This window comes from Tachypleus tridentatus, chromosome 10, assembly GCF_004210375.1.
Source record: "Tachypleus tridentatus isolate NWPU-2018 chromosome 10, ASM421037v1, whole genome shotgun sequence".
NCBI lineage: Eukaryota > Metazoa > Arthropoda > Merostomata > Xiphosura > Limulidae > Tachypleus > Tachypleus tridentatus.
In genome coordinates, this window is record NC_134834.1 from 22419030 (window position 1) to 22441943 (window position 22914).

The following is a 22914-nucleotide window of genomic DNA, read 5'->3' on the forward strand; positions in this document are numbered from 1 at the left end:
ACAAAATATCCAGTGCAATCGGTTAATGTTTAGATAATTTATTTTTTCTTTTATTAATATTGTATTCAGTGTGTTAATCTAGTACGTCCTTAAATAAAGGGAGATGTACTTTAACCATGTGTACGTAGGTTGGACAAGTTTTACTGGTATTCATTAAATGATGCTTGTAAATCTGATAATGAAATGTTTTCATGATTTATTAACATTGGTAAAATAGTTTATTTTGAATCGGGATTTTATGGTTGAACTGTTGCAAATCTTTGTTCAGAAGCAAAATTGGAGATAGATGATTACATCTTAATATTTTCTATTGTTTTGTAAATAATAAAAAAAATTCTCATAAGGAAGTAATTTTTGCTTTATTTAAATACATTGGCAGTTTTTACCAAGATTTATATGGGAATGTTTGTGACGGTTTTCTACTCAATTGTCTCATCTGTCACAGTGAATACACAAAATGTAAATACACATTGAATTTATTTGACATCAACTTGTACTTCTTGTATAAAATTAACTTTTACTTTCTTAAAATAGAACTATTTAAAAAACAATGTCTTAAGTGAAAGGTTGGATATTGAAGGTATCAGTCCAATGCATGTACTACATAAAATTATCAGTCAAGACTTGTGGACACTCTGATGTTATAACATCTTAACTCCACATCAGTTATACTGTCTACACCTTATTTAGAATTGAAAGAATCAACACTTTGATTAGTTTAAAATGAGTCATAAATACAACAAAATTTTAACTTTTCAGATTTTGTTAACACTGAATTATTTTTATGAGACAGACATACACATGTGAGTGCATGTATTTATAGAGCATTTTATAACATGTTATTGTAGTTTCTAACTAAATTTTTCCAAATGTCACCAACTACAGCTGTGCAACTTAGGCTAAACTGAACTCTTTTAATCTAAGTAATTCCTTTAAATATCTAACAAGAGTACTAGAGTGTTTTTGATGTAAGATTTTTTTTTTTTTTCAGAAAGTTAGCAGTATACCATTGTTCCTTAAGGTCATTGAAATCCTGCTGATGGTAACGTTCGTGTGTCTCTATAGTTTGGGACGAATATTTTATGTTGGAAGTTTTCTAAGTCCCTATACCAGTAAAGTGCTTCTTTGTGTAGCACTTCTGTATTTTTACTATCGACTGATTGCCATTTACTTACCAATATCACCAACACTGGGACCTCTCCTGTACAGAGTTAAGCTTATGGTATGTATTAATACAATGCAAGTCTTGTAATTCTTTTCTCTATGTACAACGTTGTATAGCTATAAAATATTTAAGTTTTTTATATTTTGGTTTTGTAGTTTATCTTGTAAACTTATTGTTCATGGTTAGTAAACTTCTATTAAGAAACCTTGTGTAAGAAAAACTTTATAAAAGTTGGCTAAAATTTTGTTTTATGCCAAAAACAAATTTATAACAGAAGGTTAAAAAAAAAAAAGCAGACTATAAAATTACATGTAGGGTGACTTGAAATGAAACTTAACATTTTTCTTAAGCTATTTAGTTTGTTTTGCTTGGATTCTTGCCTATTTTTATCTTGTAAATTTATTAAGTTATTATTTTCATTCTTTTCACACTATCAGTAAATAGGGTACAATAATAATAACAAAAATGAAACAATTTCACTCTAGCTCACTGATTGGCAAGACCAAAATATGACATGAATGTGAGAATATTTTTAAAAAATTTAAATTATTAACACATTATTGATTTTTCCTCCAGTTTGTTGTTTTCATTCCAAGAATAATTTTAGGAGTTCCATTAACTTGCACCACATTTGATGTTTGACTGCATTTTATAATAGGGCAACCTTTCCTGTTTAAAATTTGAGTGGGAGTCAAGTCAAATTGTGGTACACTTTTGGGTTGACTGCTTGTCACTGTACTTACTTCACATTTTAGGTAAATGAACTTTGACACCCAGTATGATCGATAACTGTGAAAATCCAAACAGTAAAACTGTGTGTTGACAGTAGTGGTGATAGTGATGTTAACTTTAAAGAAATTATAAGTTGAAACTGTGTGTATACATGTGTACATAATGTGTTATTGGATGAATTGTCAATATGTACTTGAAATGCGCTATTGCAATTTTTTGTATCTGTGTAATTTATAACATTTATAAGCTGTTCTTAAGATATGTCAAGAAAGGTTTGTTGTTGTGTTTCTAATCATTTAAATTGTTTTGATAAATTAAATTGAATTTTCCTATAAGTTGTTTCTTGTATATCTACTAAAGAAATCCAAAACCTAGCTGTAGATATGTGATATAGCTACTTGATGTTTGTAAGGAACCTAGTCATAAATATTTGTAGCTACTCGTTGTTTGTGTGGAACCTCACTGTAGGTATTTATTTGAACGTAGATAGCTACTCGATGTTGTTTGTAAGGTATTCATATAGTACAGCTGCTATATTAGCAATAATTGTTTACACAAAATTAATGAGTATGTTGAAACACTTTTTTCTTTTTAAGTATGTGTTATTTTTGTCGCACATGGGAACGGTTTAGCTCATTTCAATAATTAAATGGTAGAATGAATGACAACTTAAGCAAACAGCTATCATCACAAAGTGTTTTGTATGTTGTGAACATGGTAGTAGTGGAAACAGTGAACTTTAAAAGAAGAAAAGTTTACCACAATTTTACGTGACCCTTTCCCTTTCCCCGTAAACAACTTGGAGTAGGATTGCTCCAACAGAAAACAGTTACTTTTTATGTTGTGTAAGTTGTTATTGATGGTTATTTCTGGCTCCTGGAAGATTTAGAATATTTATAATATAAATACAGAATATGTAATTTAAAGTAATTCTTCTAATTACTTTCATAAATAAAACCTTGATATTTTGTCTCATTATCTCAATGTTTTATATGTTCAGTTGAAAATATTTCTTTATTACTACAATGAAATGAGATCAAAGCATATGGTTTAGTGTGGCTGTTAACTGTTGCTATAAAACATTGTGCATGATACAATAACTGCATACAATCTTCCGTCTTCAGTTATAACAGATTTTAAAATTTAGTTTTAATTGTTTTAAAATGGACATGTATTTCTTTTTGGAATGACTAAAAAGTTATTAATCCCACAGTATAACAGGTTAGTGGATTCTTTTTATCACTTACAAATTTTTACTTGTTTTCTATAATTCAGGTTTCTATTTATTTTAAACATTAATGCAGAGTACAAGGTGAAATATTGGCTCTTTTTGTGTTTTATAGGTTGTTGTAGATTTTGTTAATTTCATGAGAATGACTCTACTAGTGATAATCAGTGGTGGGATTGTTATACATGCTGTCCTTTACCCAGACTACCCCCTCAGTGCTGAACTTTTTCGACGAACTTTCCATCGAGCTTGGTTTTCTATGTATCTGACTCCAATTGGTGATTTGGAAGGTATGTGTGGTAATCAGAGAATGTTGTTTACATAAATTGAAGGCCTGGCATGGCCAGGTGGTTAGGGTGCTCAACTCGCCATCTGAGGGTTGCGGGTTTAAATCTCCATCACACCAAATGTGTTTGACCTTCTAGCTGTGGGGCATTATGAAGTGATGGTCAATCCCACTATTCATTTGTTAAAGAGCACCCCATGAACTGGCAGTAAGTGGTGATGACTACCTGCCTTCCCTCTAGTTTTATTCTGCTAAATTAGAGACAGATAGCACAGATAGCCCTGATGTAGCTTTACACAAAATTCAGAAACAAACAATAATTGAATTTTAAATTATATGCTAAGAAATTCAGTAGCTCACATATCAGTTTATATTGTGATAAATAAATGCATTTAGTTATTTCAGAATGGACAAGCAAAACTATCCATTATTTCCTGCCATTTGCCAAACATTTCAATTATAGATCATATAATGTAAATTGTTGGAAATATACTTTTTGATATATTATTTAAGTATGCTTAGTTTTTTGTTTAAGTTCAGAAAATAAAATCACTTTTTTGTTTACAGGTAAAGAAGAATGTCACCAAGGCTATCAAAACATATCCGGGTCATGCTACGTTGGAAAGTGTATGTTTCACTTGTCTGTCCTTTGAAATAGTTTCAGCTAAGTGTTTTAATAAAGACAGTTTTAACTTTACAGTTTGTTTTTTTACACAGTCATTTGAATGTTTTGCTACAATAATACTGACAAGATAAATATTTATATAACTTTGATTTCTAAAATCAGTGTTATTTATAAAACGTATTCAGCAATTACAATTTCCTCTGATGAAAAATTTACATTTTAGGGTTTGTGGAAGTCAGTTACATAAAGTATGAATGTAAATGGTTTCATAGATATCAAGTGTAATATTGTTTATGAAATATATTATTAAAATATATTTGTAATAAGTCTCTCCTATTCTAGATTCTGATTTCACCTGTCCTACTACAGGAGCATGGCCGTACATATTCTCAATTCAGTATTTTGTGCTTCTAAAATTAATCTTGCTGACATTACTTTATGCTCTCTTCAGGTTTGTTAGTTTTCCATTATGAGTCAGATGTCATAATATTCTATTTTGTAATGTTTTTACATCAACAGTTTCTGTTCATAATATTCTATTTTGTAATGTTTTTACATCAACAGTTTCTGTTCATAATATTCTATTTTGTAATGTTTTTACATCAGCAGTTTCTGTTCATAATATTCTATTTTGTAATGTTTTTACATCAGCAGTTTCTGTTCATAATATTCTATTTTGTAATGTTTTTACATCAGCAGTTTCTGTTCATAATATTCTATTTTGTAATGTTTTTACATCAGCAGTTTCTGTTCATAATATTCTATTTTGTAATGTTTTTACATCAGCAGTTTCTGTTCATAATATTCTATTTTGTAGTGTTTTTACATCAACAGTTTCTGTTCATAATATTCTATCTTTTAATGTTTTTACATCAACAGTTTCTGTTCATAAAATTCTATCTTTTAATGCTTTTCTTAAATTGATAGTTTGTGTTCATGATACTCTGTTTTGTAACAAAATAATTACAAATTGATTGTTCAAACAAATCCACTGCATTGTTTTGTTTTTTTATGTTAATGAATATCTTTAATACAATTATTTTAGATGTAGTAAGCAGTAAAACCAGGATGAAGAGTGATTTGTATTTCAATACCAGCTGTGTTTCAGGTTTTAGAAATAGAAATTAAATAGCAATAAATTTTACATGTTTTTTTTAATTTTAATTATACTAAGTCTCTCAACTATTGTAAAGTAAGAAGAACAATAAAACAGTTTCTCATTTAGTATACTTACATCTTTATTGTTTGACAGTTTTTTATAGTAAAACTTAGTCCCCAAATGCTTCTCTGTTTGATTTCTTTGTTGTGAAGGGTACAAAAGGCATTGAATACCTTGTTTTAAAGTAAGTATTTGTATTTTAGTGCCACTGCATCAAAAATACAGAACGAGACTGAAGACATCTGGAAATTTCAACGTTATCAGCTAGTGGTAGATTTTGCTAACAGGCTGCGATTGCCTGCACCACTGAACATAATTAGTTATGTATTAATTATATTTGAATGGACATGGAGACTCGTCAGTTGCAGACCTTGCAAGAACAACAGGAAACGTGATGAGGTGATTTATTTTTGCTGTTATTGCTTGAGTAATCATTATTGTTTGGATAAAGTGCCTCTGTTTTTCAAAGGAAAACGTAGGCATGATTTTTGCCAACTTTTAGCCAAAGCTAAAATCTGCCTACACTTTCCTAATCTCCCTTAACAGAAACTGCTGTAAAAAAAGAAAGAAAGAAAAACTTGAAAATAAATAGAACTAGTTTGCAAACAGAACTTTTGCTTAAGTACTTAAACAAAATTTATCACTTACGATTTATGCATGTTTCTCTAGATTTTAAACTTTGTTGGGACTTGGCAGTCCATTTCACTTATGTGCATGTCCTAAGGGATTAAAGTATGAAAGGAAACATAAAATTACATATTGGTATAAATTATTACATTAGTGTTTTATATAAGATCATGCATTGCATGGTTCTAAATTAACAGTGTGTTTTAAGAAGGACCAGTTCATAGTTTATGTAGTTGTGTTATATGGTACATGAGTAGTATTGCTTAACTGCTAAAAGTTTGGATTTTCGTAATGTAGGATGGGGAGGCCGTTTTGATAAGTGATAAAGTAGCTGTTGGATGTCTCACCGAGAAGGACTACAACTATTGGCGACAGCTAGCACAGGAGTACAGTACTTCTGAAGAGGAGAAAGCCAAAGAAGAAAACCTGCAGAAGAAACAGATGGAACTGTAAGAATTGAATGATGTTGCAGGTCTTCATTTATAATTAAAATTGCTACATAAAAGTTTTAATAAGATGAAAAATTAAATTATAGAATAGTTTTTAAATATCTTTAGTGCACTTTCTTACATAGTAATAAAACTGTCCATGTTTCTCTTTAGTCTGTAATACCAGGGAATGCCATATTTATCAACGTAAAATAATTCATTGAATAATCGTCATACAGCTAAAATGAATCTATTGTGTGTACTTTTTTTTTTAGTTTTTAATGGTTAATATGTTTTAATCTTTGAATATTAAGAAATAAATCATTTGGTAAACATAAAGTTGAAGGGTGAAATTATGAAGAATAGCACTGAGTAAAGAAGTAAAATATGAATCGTGGAAATATTAAAAAATTGACAAGTTCTTAAATCCAAAAGGTTTACTTTAAGATTTGTATGTTTTTTAGTTAGTCACTATTATTTTTGTTAGTAAGAACATCAGTAATCTGAAACTTGTCAGAAAATCTCTAATTTTGTAAAGAATTATTGTTATTATTATTTAAATATGCAATGGATAAATTTGTATGGCTTAAAAAATTAATTGTTGTATTTTTATTTTTTATTTTTTTTGCTGATTAATGTGGTAAGTCAATATAAATAACTCTAACATTGAAGTTCAAAGAAAGAAATCTTTTTAGGTTAACAACGATAGCAGAAGATGTCGAGTACGAGAAGAACGTACTGCGTCAAGTCAAAGGTCGTGTGGGGGAGTTGGAAAGAATGCTTATGTTCTCACAGGTGTTCTTGGAGAGTATAAAACACATGAATCAAAGAGAGGAAGGTTTGTGTATTGGAGAAACGTTTGTTTTATTTGTTTAATTTATATTTTAATATTTCAAGATGATCAAATCTGTAACACTACTATATGTTTTATTCTGAGGTTTACTTGATCAGTTAACAATAACTAATTGGGCAGATTTACCACAATATTTTGTGTAATAAAACACTTTGACCTTTGTAGTTTTACAGCAATACAAGTCTTGGTATTTATATATGAATTAAAGCTTTACATGACAGTATTAAGGACATTTATTTGAAGCTTTCATTTCTATTCCAAGTTCGTGATTAGTTCATTTTTACTTTTTGTACTTGTGTATATATATATATCTTACAAGAGCATGTTATAACAAAACTTTCACCTGACCAAAGAAAGTGTTCAATACAGTAATTTTGTTTGAAAAGAGAATGTTGCATTTAGCTATGAAAAGTAATTTTTTTTAAGAATAAGGAATGATTTTTCAAATGACACTTTTCTGAAACTGTTTATAAGATGCAGTGTTAAGTTTCATTGCTTTTCTAATAGGCTGTTAAATTTACGTAAATTCTACTAAGATGAACTTGAAAAGATTATTTTTCAAGCTTTCATTGAGATGAATACTTAAACTCAAGCATGTCTGTTATTTCAGCTCTTCCTTCCTGTCCTCAGAAAGGTAGGCAAGTTCCAGAAGAGAAGAACTATGCAGTTTTTTATAACTATGCTTAATGTTTCTGTTTATGTATTAGGGAAAATTGCAGAATATAGCATGCAATACTTAGGAAGGAATCGATGCACGTTTCAAAATCTCAATTCTGCACACAGAAGTTAAGTTTAGAGACCTTCTCCTTGATAAAAATTCACTTACAGTATGTGAAAAAATATGGAGCATAATGGTTCGATCTAATTTGTACTTACAAATGAACTTAAATTATGTTACATCCCTGCTGTTTGCATGGACGTAGTTACAGTTTGTCAAAATTATTATCGAGAATGTACTGGTGTCACAATGCACAGTGAAAGAAGTATAGTGTAACATTGCTAAAGCACAGTCTGTTTACTTAATATTCAGAACATAGTCAGGGTTCTGTGCACTTCCTTGCACGTCATACCCCTTACCCTGGGACCATAGTTCAGCGGTTTCCTGTCCCTGACAAATACGTGGCTTGGGAAGTAATGTGGATAGACTACGACCCAGTTGCATACAGCCGGCCTCGTTCAGATTTCCCATTGACGTTGCAGCCTCACGTGGATGAAGATTTGCTACTGTAAGTTCAGGAATCTGTATTCAGTTCATGAATTAAACCTGATTTTTTTCTTATTTCTTTATAATCTTAGAAAATTTACTGGCATGTTCAATACAAAAAAATAATTTTTCGTAAGATAAATATTACAACTTAAATAGTAGAATTTTATGCGTTTTGTTTTGATAAGTGCTAACATGTATGTTAAATTTCTGTGCCTTTGAGTAGAGAGTGAAGTTAAAGATTTCAAGGGTTAAGATATTGTTCTCTAATATTGAACTTCTGGCAAGAGGGTAGACAACCAGCCAAGAGCACATACCACTACAAAGGCTTTGCCATCCTTTTTAGAACTCAATGATGGAATTGACTGTTACTTTTATAACAAGGTCATGGCAAAAAGTTTGAAACATATTAAACAGTTTTACGACTTTTAACTTTGGACTATAGCCCAGCATTGTAATCACTTGGCCGTGTCTAGCTTTCCAAGTAGCTGTTGTTCTGTTGATAGCTTTTAAAATTAAATATTATGTTTTCTAGTTGTTTGAAAATCTTTTTGTGTGTTTATGTTTCAATAGGGAAGTATAAAACCAATTCTAAATTATATTTTCATAACTTTTGCACACATGTAATTTGTTCAGTTATGAGGTTTCTGTTTATTGGCTGTAAAATTGAGTTAATTGGATAAAATACTTTTTTTTTACAAATCTAAAAATTGAATCTAGTGTACTTTTGTATTTTGATAGCTGTACTTTAAGAAAAATTAAGTATTTTTTAAACTGAGTAATCAGTTTTTTAATTAATGCTGTTTTTTTCATTTTGATTCAAACTGGTTTTTATAATTTACCATGATTACATATACAAGTTTTATTTTCTGACTACAGCATAGTTAGTTCCTCCACCTATTAAATTTTACTTTTATTACCTTTCATCCGTATCTTTGTTTATTTCATCATATTCTAGTTTTTAAATTACACATTTATTTTAACCTCTCCATATTTGTCTTTCTCTCTACGTGTTTTTCTAGTTCAGTATTGATTCTAATATTTCCATCATTTTGTTGTTCTTTGCATTAAGTGACTATTTCTGACAAGCAGAATATACTTACTAAATAAGTCAGTCACACTATTCAAGGTTAATTCATTTAAACTGTTCATTATTCTGTTCTAATTTTTCCTACACTGATGCTCTTTTACTGTTTTTATTTCTTCTGTTTTTACCTCCAGTGCACTCTTGTGATCACATATGAAAGCTTGATAATAGGAGATCGTTATTAAAAAATGTCAGCAACCTGTATTTTTATCCTGAATAGTTTTGCCTTTTTCCTTAGTTTGAGAATCATTAGACACTCTTTTTTGTAAGGGCTTTCTTGTTGGTGTTTCTTCTAGCTACTAAAATATGATTATATTTTTGTAATATATTCCTCTTTATGTGGGTTTGTTAGGTCTCCTCATTATGTTTTGTTTGTAGGTATGTTAAACCTCATGTCGACACTTTGTCTATTGGTTTATTAGGGCTCCTCACTATGTTTTGTTTGTAGGTATGTCAAACCTGATGCCGACATTTTGTCTGTTGGTCTGTTGGTTTGTTGGGTCTCCTCATTATGTTTTGTTTGTAGGTATGTTAAACCTCATGCCGACATTTTGTCTATTGATTTGTTGGGTCTCCTCATTATGTTTTGTGTGTAGGTATGTTAAACCTCATGCCGACATTTTGTCTGTTGGTTTGTTGGATCTCCTCATTATGTTTTGTTTGTAGGTATGTTAAACCTCATGCCGACATTTTGTCTATTGGTTTGTTGGGTCTCCTCATTATGTTTTGTGTGTAGGTATGTTAAACCTCATGCCGACATTTTGTCTGTTGGTTTGTTGGATCTCCTCATTATGTTTTGTTTGTAGGTATGTTAAACCTCATGCCGACATTTTGTCTGTTAGTTTGTTGGATCTCCTCATTATGTTTTGTTTGTAGGTATGTTAAACCTCATGCCGACATTTTGTCTGTTGGTTTGTTGGATCTCCTCATTATGTTTTGTTTGTAGGTATGTTAAACCTCATGCTGACATATTGTCTGTTGGTTTGTTGGATCTCCTCATTATGTTTTGTTTGTAGGTATGTTAAACCTCATGCCGACATTTTGTCTGTTGGTTTGTTGGATCTCCTCATTATGTTTTGTTTGTAGGTATGTTAAACCTCATGCCGACATTTTGTCTGTTGGTTTGTTGGATCTCCTCATTATGTTTTGTTTGTAGGTATGTTAAACCTCATGCCGACATTTTGTCTATTGGTTTGTTGGGTCTCCTCATTATGTTTTGTTTGTAGGTATGTTAAACCTGATGCCGACATTTTGTCTGTTGGTTTGTTGGATCTCCTCATTATGTTTTGTTTGTAGGTATGTTAAACCTGATGTCCACATTTTATCTATTGGTTTGTTGGATCTCCTCATTATGTTTTGTTTGTAGGTATGTTAAACCTCATGCCGACATTTTGTCTATTGGTTTGTTGGATCTCCTCATTATGTTTTGTTTGTAGGTATGTTAAACCTGATGTCAACATTTTGTCTATTGGTTTGTTGGGTCTCCTCATTATGTTTTGTTTGTAGGTATGTTAAACCTGATGTCAACATTTTGTCTGTTGGTTTGTTGGATCTCCTCATTATGTTTTGTTTGTAGGTATGTCAAACCTGATGCCGACATTTTGTCTGTTGGTTTGTTGGGTCTCCTCATTATGTTTTGTTTGTAGGTATGTTAAACCTCATGCTGACATATTGTCTGTTGGTTTGTTGGATCTCCTCATTATGTTTTGTTTGTAGGTATGTTAAACCTCATGTCGACATTTTGTCTGTTAGTTTGTTGGGTCTCCTCATTATGTTTTGTTTGTAGGTATGTTAAACCTCATGTCGACATTTTGTCTATTGGTTTGTTGGGTCTCCTCATTATGTTTTGTTTGTAGGTATGTTAAACCTCATGTCGACATTTTGTCTGTTAGTTTGTTGGGTCTCCTCATTATGTTTTGTTTGTAGGTATGTTAAACCTCATGCCGACATTTTGTCTATTGGTTTGTTGGGTCTCCTCATTATGTTTTGTTTGTAGGTATGTTAAACCTGATGTCAACATTTTGTCTGTTGGTTTGTTGGATCTCCTCATTATGTTTTGTTTGTAGGTATGTTAAACCTGATGTCAACATTTTATCTATTGGTTTGTTGGGTCTCCTCATTATGTTTTGTTTGTAGGTATGTTAAACCTCATGCCGACATTTTGTCTATTGGTTTGTTGGATCTCCTCATTATGTTTTGTTTGTAGGTATGTTAAACCTGATGTCAACATTTTATCTATTGGTTTGTTGGGTCTCCTCATTATGTTTTGTTTGTAGGTATGTTAAACCTGATATCAACATTTTATCTATTGGTTTGTTGGGTCTCCTCATTATGTTTTGTTTGTAGGTATGTTAAATCTCATGCCGACATTTTGTCTATTGGTTTGTTGGATCTCCTCATTATGTTTTGTTTGTAGGTATGTTAAACCTCATTTTGTCTATTGGTTTGTTAGGTCTTATCTTGACTTTTTATCTGAGTTTTTTAGATTTCTTCTTGATGTTTTATCTATGGGTTTAAGTATTTCTTCATTAGTAAAAGTTTGTTTTTATCATGCTTTTTCACCAGGTTGTTTTATCATGTTTACCAGTCATTTCAGTTTACCTTCTTGCTACTTCTGTAGCCCTGGTTGATGTGTGAAATGCTATTGCTTGGTGGTGCCAGTATCAGTGCAGTCCCAGCATTGGGCTGTACGTTTTACAATCCAGCACTTGGTCAGTCAGTAAGCGTGTTTGAGTGTTATATAAATTTCATTTATTTTCCCAATCCAATATAGTTGAGCAGTGTGAAAATTAAAATCTTAGCATGATTAAGACAGAACTTAAATTCAATGTATCTGAAAACTACTGGCAGAAAAACCACTTTGATCCACTGTTTAACAGTATAAAGTGATCAGTAGTACAATGTTGTACTATTGTTTTGTTACATGAAAACAACCAAATATTTGTATGAACTTTGTTTTAAATTGTTTAATAAAACAATATAATTACACACTGAATGAAAATAAAGACAATGATTATCTCTTGTTTCCATTTAAATGTGTATTTGTCACAGATATTTCATAGGGATACAGTAATTACCTATGGTGTGTCAACTATTGGCAAGTTTAAACGTTTTATCCTTTTCAATGCTCATGAGGTTTTTCTCGTGGATTTTGGTGTAATTGTCTTGGACCAGCTGAATACTCTTGTCTTCTATGGGGTGAATGTCAAAACAACAAATTAACATGTACACTTTTTCTTTTTTTAAATTTTTTTTAATAATTATTGACAACCACTTTCCAGGCCTAGTACAGATTTTAACATACTGAGGAAGTAGTATTGAAATATTAATTTCTGTCAGGTATCTTGCATTACATAAGCCTAGTCGTAGGCCTATAAAATCGATTTTGTAGACTAAGCCTAGATAAATGCGATTTGGTAGGAGGAATGTATTTTGAGAACAAAATTTAAAAACTTGACTCAAAATGAAAATGGTTACAAAATTGAGTTTTATACGAATTTTCAAATGAAAAAGCAAAATTAATGGAAACTCCATCAAACATAGGCTTACCATAGCTAGTTTCAGATACAGAGGTGTCAAGTACAAAGTGATCATGACAAACAACTCCTTTCTTTGGTTTATACTCATCTAACCTAAACACATGAAGCAGCTTTCTAAACAATTCCAGATCTGAAGGCCAAGAATAATCACCATATTTATGAAGGAAATGGAAAGCAAGATAACAAAACAAGACAAAGAATGTACAGACGAGGACTGGATTGCAATTAGGACACTCTGCTAATATAATTAGCTGAATATCACGTCTGGCATCAGTAACTTTGCTACTCATAAACAACAAAACAAAAACCTTTTTTTGTATGAAATGCAGCAACTCCAGATGGGGAAATCAATACAAGTTAATAATAAGGAAAAAACTGAAATGTAATTACATTTTAATTATCAACCTATATTTTACATTCTTTGTATTCAGGTTAAGAGAAAAACAAGGAACTGTACTACCTACATTACAGTGGAACTCTTTGTCCACTAATCCTGCAGGCATCACTATTGATCGGCAGTCGTGGATTATTGAAGGGGATGGCATGCCACTTGTTTACAAGTTGGACAGGGAAGGTGTTCCACGGTAGGTACAAAGCGTAACACAGAGGTTTCAGAAGCTTTATTGGTTGCAATGTTAATTATGTTGGTATTAAGCTTTGTAGCTAAACTTGGAAAAATCCTACATGTGAACACCTGTTATAATTTCAAGTAAAATCTTTTCATAGGTACATAAATTGTTGCCAGATTGAATCATGACATTTGATTTTTTGGGCATATTGTTGAAATGAAGATAAATACAGTTTGTTTTGAAAAATCTAAATGTACTAGTTTCAAGATGATGATGAGAGTCATTTTGTGCATAATTTTGTCAGATTTTTTTTCAGTAAGAATTTTTGTGCTCTATAAGTCCTATGGCATGGTTTCTCTAAATATCTTTATCCTGAAAAGACATGCAGTTAGCTTAGTAAAGAAGTCTATTTTAGTCGTCGTGCTATTAATTATTTCTACCACATCTTTCTTACTAAGAAATCCACGTGGTCGTACTGGGTTAAGAGGAAGAGGTGCATTACCACGTTGGGGACCAAATCACTATGTTATCGTTGTCGTGACAAGGTATGTCAGGTTTTGTTTGTCAAATGTGTTTCTGATTAATATTTTGTTGTGCCAGATCTTCACTGTTTACACATCTAGCTTTCATGGTTTACGTTGATTCGTTGCTGTGACAAAACTAACTTATGTTAATTTCTTATAAAATTAGCTTTTAAGATAATTCAAGAACAAAATCTGATTTTTGTTTGGGTTTAGGAGCTAATTAGCTATGGTATAGCTAGTGACCATTAAATGAGTATTTTTCTTTTGTTAAAGGTGGCAAAATAATAAGATTGTGACTCCTGGAGGAAAGGGACTGGAACTTGTTGTTCTCAGGACAACAGAGAAAAGAGACCAGATTTCTTTACCTGGAGTAAGTTGAATGTTTTATGGTGATGCTAAAAAACAAAAAAAATTGTGTATTGCTTTTAGGCTTTAGCTAATGTTCTAGTTAAAACTTCTTATTTTATATCTATGAAACCTGTAAAGCAAATGTTGTAAGAGATAAAAGCTATGAAAATCTATAAACAAATATTGTTTATTGTTAAAATCCAATTTTGAACACTATGCTTTGTTAGATTGGTATTTATAACATAAAATACTCTCAAAGTGGCCATGAGAACAAAATATTTCTACTTTAGGGATTTATACCCGGGTGATCAGAAGTATGAAGTTATGCGAGCCCTATTCAAAGTTCAAGAAACGGGGACAAACAAGTGGAAAACTGAGCAGGACCTGGTTCAGGTGAGTTTAAAAATAACAATTTATTTTACACTGTGCCTAAAGCTCTAAAAAAAGGTATTGAAAGCAGGATGAGATGTAACATCTCAGGCCTCCCATCAAAACTGATTTTAAAAAAAAGTATTTATTTTTCGTCTCTTATTTCTTGTATTTATGCTGAAAATAAACTAAAAAAAAAGCCTTTTTATAAATTTACAAAATATATATATATATATATAAAACCCAATTTGTCACTAAATTTGTGATACAACAGCCATGATGTTACCATAATTATCCAGTATAGATTCGTTAAAATATAACAGTTTTTATATATGGAGTAATTAATCTTCATCATCAACTTTATTAGGACTTGCAAAGTAAATTCTTTTATCACATAAAAATGGTCAATTTCTTGCTTGGAAATTTTTTTAGAAATGAGTAAAGAAACTGAGATTTGTTATTAGTCTTAACTTTATAATTTGATATGTGAAACCGCAGTTTGCTGTGCATTTTTACGAAAGAAAAACCGTAAAAAACTTAATTGACTTGCATTGATTTAAACTTTCTTGTAACACTACTCTTATGCTACTAATATATCTAGCTTTCAGATGAATGCTTTATTGTGTCAGTTACTAGCTGTTGGTGTAACTAGCTGTCTCATGTCACGTAGTTACTGATGACTAATCACATGCATGGTAATATTTTGAATGTTGCTATTATATCTCAAAGAAAGGGGAATGAATGTTGAGAGAACATAAAACACGTTTGAAGGTATCTTTGTGGCAACATGTAAACAACTGTTGGCGGCTGGTACTTTCAGTCTAACTCAGAAAATGTATCTTTGTGGCAACACGTAAACAACTGTTGGCGGCTGGTACTTTCAGTCTAACTCAGAAAATGTATCTTTGTGGCAACATGTAAACAACTGTTGGCGGCTGGTACTTTCAGTCTAACTCAGAAAATGTATCTTTGTGGCAACATGTAAACAACTGTTGGTGGCTGGTACTTTCAGTCTAACTCAGAAAATGTATCTTTGTGGCAACACGTAAACAACTGTTGGTGGCTGGTACTTTCAGTCTAACTCAGAAAATGTATCTTTGTGGCAACATGTAAACAACTGTTGGTGGCTGGTACTTTCAGTCTAACTCAGAAAATGTATCTTTGTGGCAACATGTAAACAACTGTTGGTGGCTGGTACTTTCAGTCTAACTCAGAAAATGTATCTTTGTGGCAACATGTAAACAACTGTTGGTGGCTGGTACTTTCAGTCTAACTCAGAAAATGTATCTTTGTGGCAACATGTAAACAACTGTTGGTGGCTGGTACTTTCAGTCTAACTCAGAAAATGTATCTTTGTGGCAACATGTAAACAACTGTTGGTGGCTGGTACTTTCAGTCTAACTCAGAAAATGTATCTTTGTGGCAACATGTAAACAACTGTTGGTGGCTGGTACTTTCAGTCTAACTCAGAAAATGTATCTTTGTGGCAACATGTAAACAACTGTTGGTGGCTGGTACTTTCAGTCTAACTCAGAAAATGTATCTTTGTGGCAACATGTAAACAACTGTTGGTGGCTGGTACTTTCAGTCTAACTCAGAAAATGTATCTTTGTGGCAACATGTAAACAACTGTTGGTGGCTGGTACTTTCAGTCTAACTCAGAAAATGTATCTTTGTGGCAACATGTAAACAACTGTTGGTGGCTGGTACTTTCAGTCTAACTCAGAAAATGTATCTTTGTGGCAACATGTAAACAACTGTTGGTGGCTGGTACTTTCAGTCTAACTCAGAAAATGTATCTTTGTGGCAACATGTAAACAACTGTTGGTGGCTGGTACTTTCAGTCTAACTCAGAAAATGTATCTTTGTGGCAACACGTAAACAACTGTTGGCGGCTGGTACTTTCAGTCTAACTCAGAAAATGTATCTTTGTGGCAACACGTAAACAACTGTTGGTGGCTGGTACTTTCAGTCTAACTCAGAAAATGTATCTTTGTGGCAACATGTAAACAACTGTTGGCGGCTGGTACTTTCAGTCTAACTCAGAAAATGTATCTTTGTGGCAACACGTAAACAACTGTTGGTGGCTGGTACTTTCAGTCTAACTCAGAAAATGTATCTTTGTGGCAACACGTAAACAACTGTTGGTGGCTGGTACTTTCAGTCTAACTCAGAAAATGTATCTTTGTGGCAACATGTAAACAACTGTTGGTGGCTGGTACTTTCAGTCTAACTCAGAAAATGTATCTTTGTGGCAACATGTAAACAACTGTTGGTGGCTGGTACTTTCAGTCTAACTCAGAAAATGTATCTTTGTGGCAACATGTAAACAACTGTTGGTGGCTGGTACTTTCAGTCTAACTCAGAAAATGTATCTTTGTGGCAACATGTAAACAACTGTTGGTGGCTGGTACTTTCAGTCTAACTCAGAAAATGTATCTTTGTGGCAACATGTAAACAACTGTTGGTGGCTGGTACTTTCAGTCTAACTCAGAAAATGTATCTTTGTGGCAACATGTAAACAACTGTTGGTGGCTGGTACTTTCAGTCTAACTCAGAAAATGTATCTTTGTGGCAACATGTAAACAACTGTTGGTGGCTGGTACTTTCAGTCTAACTCAGAAAATGTATCTTTGTGGCAACATGTAAACAACTGTTGGTGGCTGGTACTTTCAGTCTAACTCAGAAAATGTATCTTTGTGGCAACATGTAAACAACTGTTGGTGGCTGGTACTTTCAGTCTCTAACTCAGAAAATGTATCTTTGTGGCAACATGTAAACAACTGTTGGTGGCTGGTACTTTCAGTCTCTAACTCAGAAAATGTATCTTTGTGGCAACATGTAAACAACTGTTGGTGGCTGGTACTTTCAGTCTCTAACTCAGAAAATGTATCTTTGTGGCAACATGTAAACAACTGTTGGTGGCTGGTACTTTCAGTCTCTAACTCAGAAAATGTATCTTTGTGGCAACATGTAAACAACTGTTGGTGGCTGGTACTTTCAGTCTAACTCAGAAAATGTATCTTTGTGGCAACATGTAAACAACTGTTGGTGGCTGGTACTTTCAGTCTAACTCAGAAAATGTATCTTTGTGGCAACATGTAAACAACTGTTGGTGGCTGGTACTTTCAGTCTAACTCAGAAAATGTATCTTTGTGGCAACATGTAAACAACTGTTGGTGGCTGGTACTTTCAGTCTCTAACTCAGAAAATGTATCTTTGTGGCAACATGTAAACAACTGTTGGTGGCTGGTACTTTCAGTCTCTAACTCAGAAAATGTATCTTTGTGGCAACATGTAAACAACTGTTGGTGGCTGGTACTTTCAGTCTAACTCAGAAAATGTATCTTTGTGGCAACATGTAAACAACTGTTGGTGGCTGGTACTTTCAGTCTAACTCAGAAAATGTATCTTTGTGGCAACATGTAAACAACTGTTGGTGGCTGGTACTTTCAGTCTAACTCAGAAAATGTATCTTTGTGGCAACATGTAAACAACTGTTGGTGGCTGGTACTTTCAGTCTAACTCAGAAAATGTATCTTTGTGGCAACATGTAAACAACTGTTGGTGGCTGGTACTTTCAGTCTCTAACTCAGAAAACTTTTTTTTTTAACTCTTTAGCACCCAAAATGAGAATATTATATTCCCATGATTTTTGCTCTATTATTATTTTCACATATACTCTTTATTTGGCTCAATACCTTGTAATAATTAATTACAATTTAATAACTAGGTCATTTTCCTCACACATTATGGATATAATAAAAAAAACAGTTAAGTGACTATGCACATCTTTCTATTGACTTAATAGTGGGTGAATAAACTGATTAAAAGAAACTTAAAAAAATATCATTCATCTGTAGCTCAAATTCTGAAATAAGCAAACGATAAGTTGGATATTAAATGCTCATTTGTATTTACCCCTTATGTAACTTTCTCTACCATACAGTTTATGAAGAATTGCAGTATTCAGTCGGAGAATCTCGAAACAATGGAGGGTGATTCAGGTAGTCAGCAGGATGTAAAGTGTGATATTATTCTCAAGGGATACATGGACGATCCCTGGAATACGGATCAAGCCTGGCGAGAAGTGGAGCTTTGGCACGTCCATTACAGTGGTGTCGAAAATGTAGCCGATAAGTTGCAGGTGTTGTATTTAAATACCTTAGAAATTTTGATTTATCAAAGGGTCAGAGCAATACAAGTTTAGAGAATTTTTTGTGTGAGAGTTATGTACAAATACAAAAGTAAATATTTTATAATAAATCTTTAATCAGACTTTCAGGAATTTTTTGTTTCCAGAAGTGATCGAGCAACTGTAGTTAATTTGCTTATTCATTTGGTTTTTGTCACCATCTATTTTTAGATTGAAAAATATAAGGTTTTTGAGCAAAAAACTGTTGTACTTAATTAAACTTAGAAAATGTTGATTTATCATTCATTGACATAATGCATAGGCTTATCTGCTACAAGAAACCTCAAAATATTCTTTAATGTCGGTAGAATATAAAACCAAGATTCATTATTTCATAATGTGTTGGTATATATCTTTGTGTTTTAACCACTTGAAATTCATATCAAAATGATTATATATCATCTTAGTTCGTAATAACTGTACTTCCTGTTACTCTTTTATTATTATTTTTTCTTTTTTTTCAGCCTAGTCTTGGGTGGAGGATAGTCACCGATGATGTCTTCATTAAGCTTCCCGCTGGGCAGGCAGCGCTCTTGCAGGAAATCACCCATCGACTCCAACCCATGATTCTGTGACCACTCCAACAATTGTTGGTGTGATTGTATCATTAATTTTTAATTTGTATTTAAGAAAGTGCATTTGTTTTATACTCTCTTTTTTATCACAATGGGTGTAAGTGTAATAGAATATTGTCTATTTGTGAATGTTTTTTAATTCATTTGTCTACAGTGATGCATAACTATTGATAAGAAAGAACATTTAAGTTTTTATAGAAACATTTTCAGTAGAAAATTAGACTATTACGTGTTTACTGTGTGTGTTTTTATATTTCCAATACTCCTTTCATTTTGTAAAATATTTTGAACACTGTATTTTCTACCAAGATTTTGCCTTGAATAATACTTTCTTGTTTGTACAAACAAGTAAGTATCTGTATGTACTAAATAATATTTTGCCTGCATGATATATTCTTCGACTCTGTAAAACTTGGTTGATAGAACTTCAGTATTAAATGTCTGCATTTTATAAGGGTGGGCCACTAGATGAAAACGATTTTGACATTGGGAACACCTCTATTTGCATTAATTGATTTGTTCAGATACTTAAGGTATATTTTTAAAAGATCAATAACATACAAGTTTTTACTTTTATTATTAATGGTTACTCAGTGTTTAAAATAATAATAATTTTATCGTTAAACCTATTTATATTTAATTGGTGAAGAAAAGTTATTGTGATATAAACTTAAAAATTAGGCTGTCTTTGACGTGCTAGTAGTACTATATTGCTACAATGATCAGTTTTAAAACTGATGAACTTAGTTTTATGTGGTTTAGGTATTATTAAGTGATACTTTTAATTGTGTGATAGCAACAAATAGTTTAGTGGAAAGTGTATTAAGAAATATATTTTAAAATGTTTGAAAACGTAACAAAAATATGATTTAATTTATTACTCTAAATTTAGGGATTGTATTAAATTACCAATAATTGAAACATGCAAATGATAAGTTAATACAAACTCCATTATGATAACGTAAGCAATAGTACATCATAAGATATGTAATCATAATTTGTATTTCAGAAGTGCCTAAACACCCTTTGAAAATAACAATATTACATGGTCAGAGTATATTGTGTAACAGTATGCTGTTTTACATCAAAATTTAAAATGAATCACACAGTAAAATTTAGCACATCACATCACCCACCATTCCCAGTATGAATTCTTTTATACTTTTCTCTGAGCACTGAAGTAATAGAACTTTGTTTATGATTATTATTAAGTGTGTATAGGTAGATATAACCATAATGTTCAGCCAGTTTTGTTTGGCAGAAATACAAAAAACATATTTAAACAGTTTTTTACTGATTAAAATAATGTTTTTTTCATACCATTTACTGATTACCACAAAAAACTGTAGTATGTGTTTAAATTTCTGTGTTTTTAGGAACTTATTCAAGATTGAGTCTTGGGAATTATATTAGAGAAAACGGTTATTTTTCAATAATATTCACCAGATTTTGGTTACTGTAAAGAAATGATTGATAGCTTAAAATATATTTATTTATGTAGTATGAATAGATAGTTTTATTGTAGCTGGCTGAAGATTTGTATACATTCACGTGTTTGTAAAACATGTGCAAATATATTAAAGTTCTGAATTTACTGAGGTTAAGTGATATTCAAGCAGCCTGACTTGGAATGTTTTGATATGTGATATTAGGTGGAAAATATTTCTCTTAATACATGTCATATTTTTGTGGATAAATTTTGGCAAAGTCAGAAGCAAGAAATGTAAAAACTTATGCATTGTAATTTCCACACAATTAATTAAATTTTAACTAAACTACAATAAAAAACTTAATGTAGATAAAAACATAGCTACCAAAATCTCAAAGTTATTAGAATGATAAAGCATGTTAATGAAGTTAGGTCATAATGAAGTGTGGTGAATACCGTACATAACTGTTCAGTGGATTTGTTCAGTTCATAATGAAGTGTGGTGAATACCGTACATAACTGTTCAGTGGATTTGTTCAGTTAAGTAATGAAGTGTGGTGAATACCGTACATAACTGTTCGGTGGATTTGTTCAGTTAAGTAATGAAGTGTGGTGAATACCGTACATAACTGTTCGGTGGATTTGTTCAGTTCGTAATGAAGTGTGGTGAATACCGTACATAACTGTTCAGTGGATTTGTTCAGTTCGTAATGAAGTGTGGTGAATACCGTACATAACTGTTCGGTGGATTTGTTCAGTTCGTAATGAAGTGTGGTGAATACCGTACATAACTGTTCAGTGGATTTGTTCAGTTCGTAATGAAGTGTGGTGAATACCGTACATAACTGTTCGATTGGATTTGTTCAGTTAAGTAATGAAGTGTGGTGAATACCGTACATAACTGTTGGTGTATTTGTTCAGTTAAGTAATGAAGTGTGGTGAATACCGTACATAACTGTTCAGTGTATTTGTTCAGTTCGTAATGAAGTGTGGTGAATACCGTACATAACTGTTCAGTGTATTTGTTCAGTTCGTAATGAAGTGTGGTGAATACCGTACATAACTGTTTGGTGTATTTGTTCAGTTCGTAATGAAGTGTGGTGAATACCATTATAACTGTTCGATTGTATTTGTTCAGTTAAGTAATGAAGTGTGGTGAATACCGTACATAACTGTTCGGTGTATTTGTTCAGTTCGTAATGAAGTGTGGTGAATACCGTTACATAACTGTTGGTGTATTTGTTCAGTTCGTAATGAAGTGTGGTGAATACCGTTACATAACTGTTCGTGGATTTGTTCAGTTAAGTAATGAAGTGTGGTGAATACCATTACATAACTGTTCGTGGATTTGTTCAGTTAAGTAATGAAGTGTGGTGAATACCATTACATAACTGTTGGTGGATTTGTTCAGTTCGTAATGAAGTGTGGTGAATACCGTACATAACTGTTCGGTGGATTTGTTCAGTTAAGTAATGAAGTGTGGTGAATACCGCATTACATAACTGTTCGGTGTATTTGTTCAGTTAAGTAATGAAGTGTGGTGAATACCGTACATAACTGTTGATTGGATTTGTTCAGTTAAGTAATGAAGTGTGGTGAATACAGTACATAACTGTTGGTGTATTTGTTCAGTTAAGTAATGAAGTGTGGTGAATACCGTACATAACTGTTCGATTGTATTTGTTCAGTTCAGTAATGAAGTGTGGTGAATACCGTACATAACTGTTCGGTGTATTTGTTCAGTTGTAATGAAGTGTGGTGAATACCGTACATAACTGTTCGGTGGATTTGCTCAGTTCGTAATGAAGTGTGGTGAATACAGTACATAACTGTTCGGTGGATTTGTTCAGTTCATAATGAAGTGTGGTGAATACCGTACATAACTGTTCAGTGTATTTGTTCAGTTAAGTAATGAAGTGTGGTGAATACCGTACATAACTGTTCAGTGTATTTGTTCAGTTCGTAATGAAGT

General features: G+C 32.1%; 1 pseudogene across 1 annotated transcript in view; it reads left to right on the forward strand.

Moving 5' to 3' along the window:
* LOC143228308 (transient receptor potential cation channel subfamily M member-like 2) overlaps positions 1–21788 on the forward strand; it is a 44928-nt pseudogene extending 23140 nt beyond the window's left edge. The window contains exons 15-28 of the transcript XR_013015313.1: positions 992–1222; positions 3241–3415; positions 3979–4038; positions 4379–4487; positions 5399–5594; positions 6120–6271; positions 6946–7088; positions 8134–8329; positions 13365–13517; positions 13961–14047; positions 14300–14396; positions 14665–14767; positions 18693–18890; positions 19403–21788. The product of XR_013015313.1 is annotated as a transient receptor potential cation channel subfamily M member-like 2 (transcript). The remainder of the gene's footprint in view (positions 1–991; positions 1223–3240; positions 3416–3978; positions 4039–4378; positions 4488–5398; positions 5595–6119; positions 6272–6945; positions 7089–8133; positions 8330–13364; positions 13518–13960; positions 14048–14299; positions 14397–14664; positions 14768–18692; positions 18891–19402) is intronic.
* The last annotated feature ends 1126 nt before the right edge of the window (positions 21789–22914 follow it).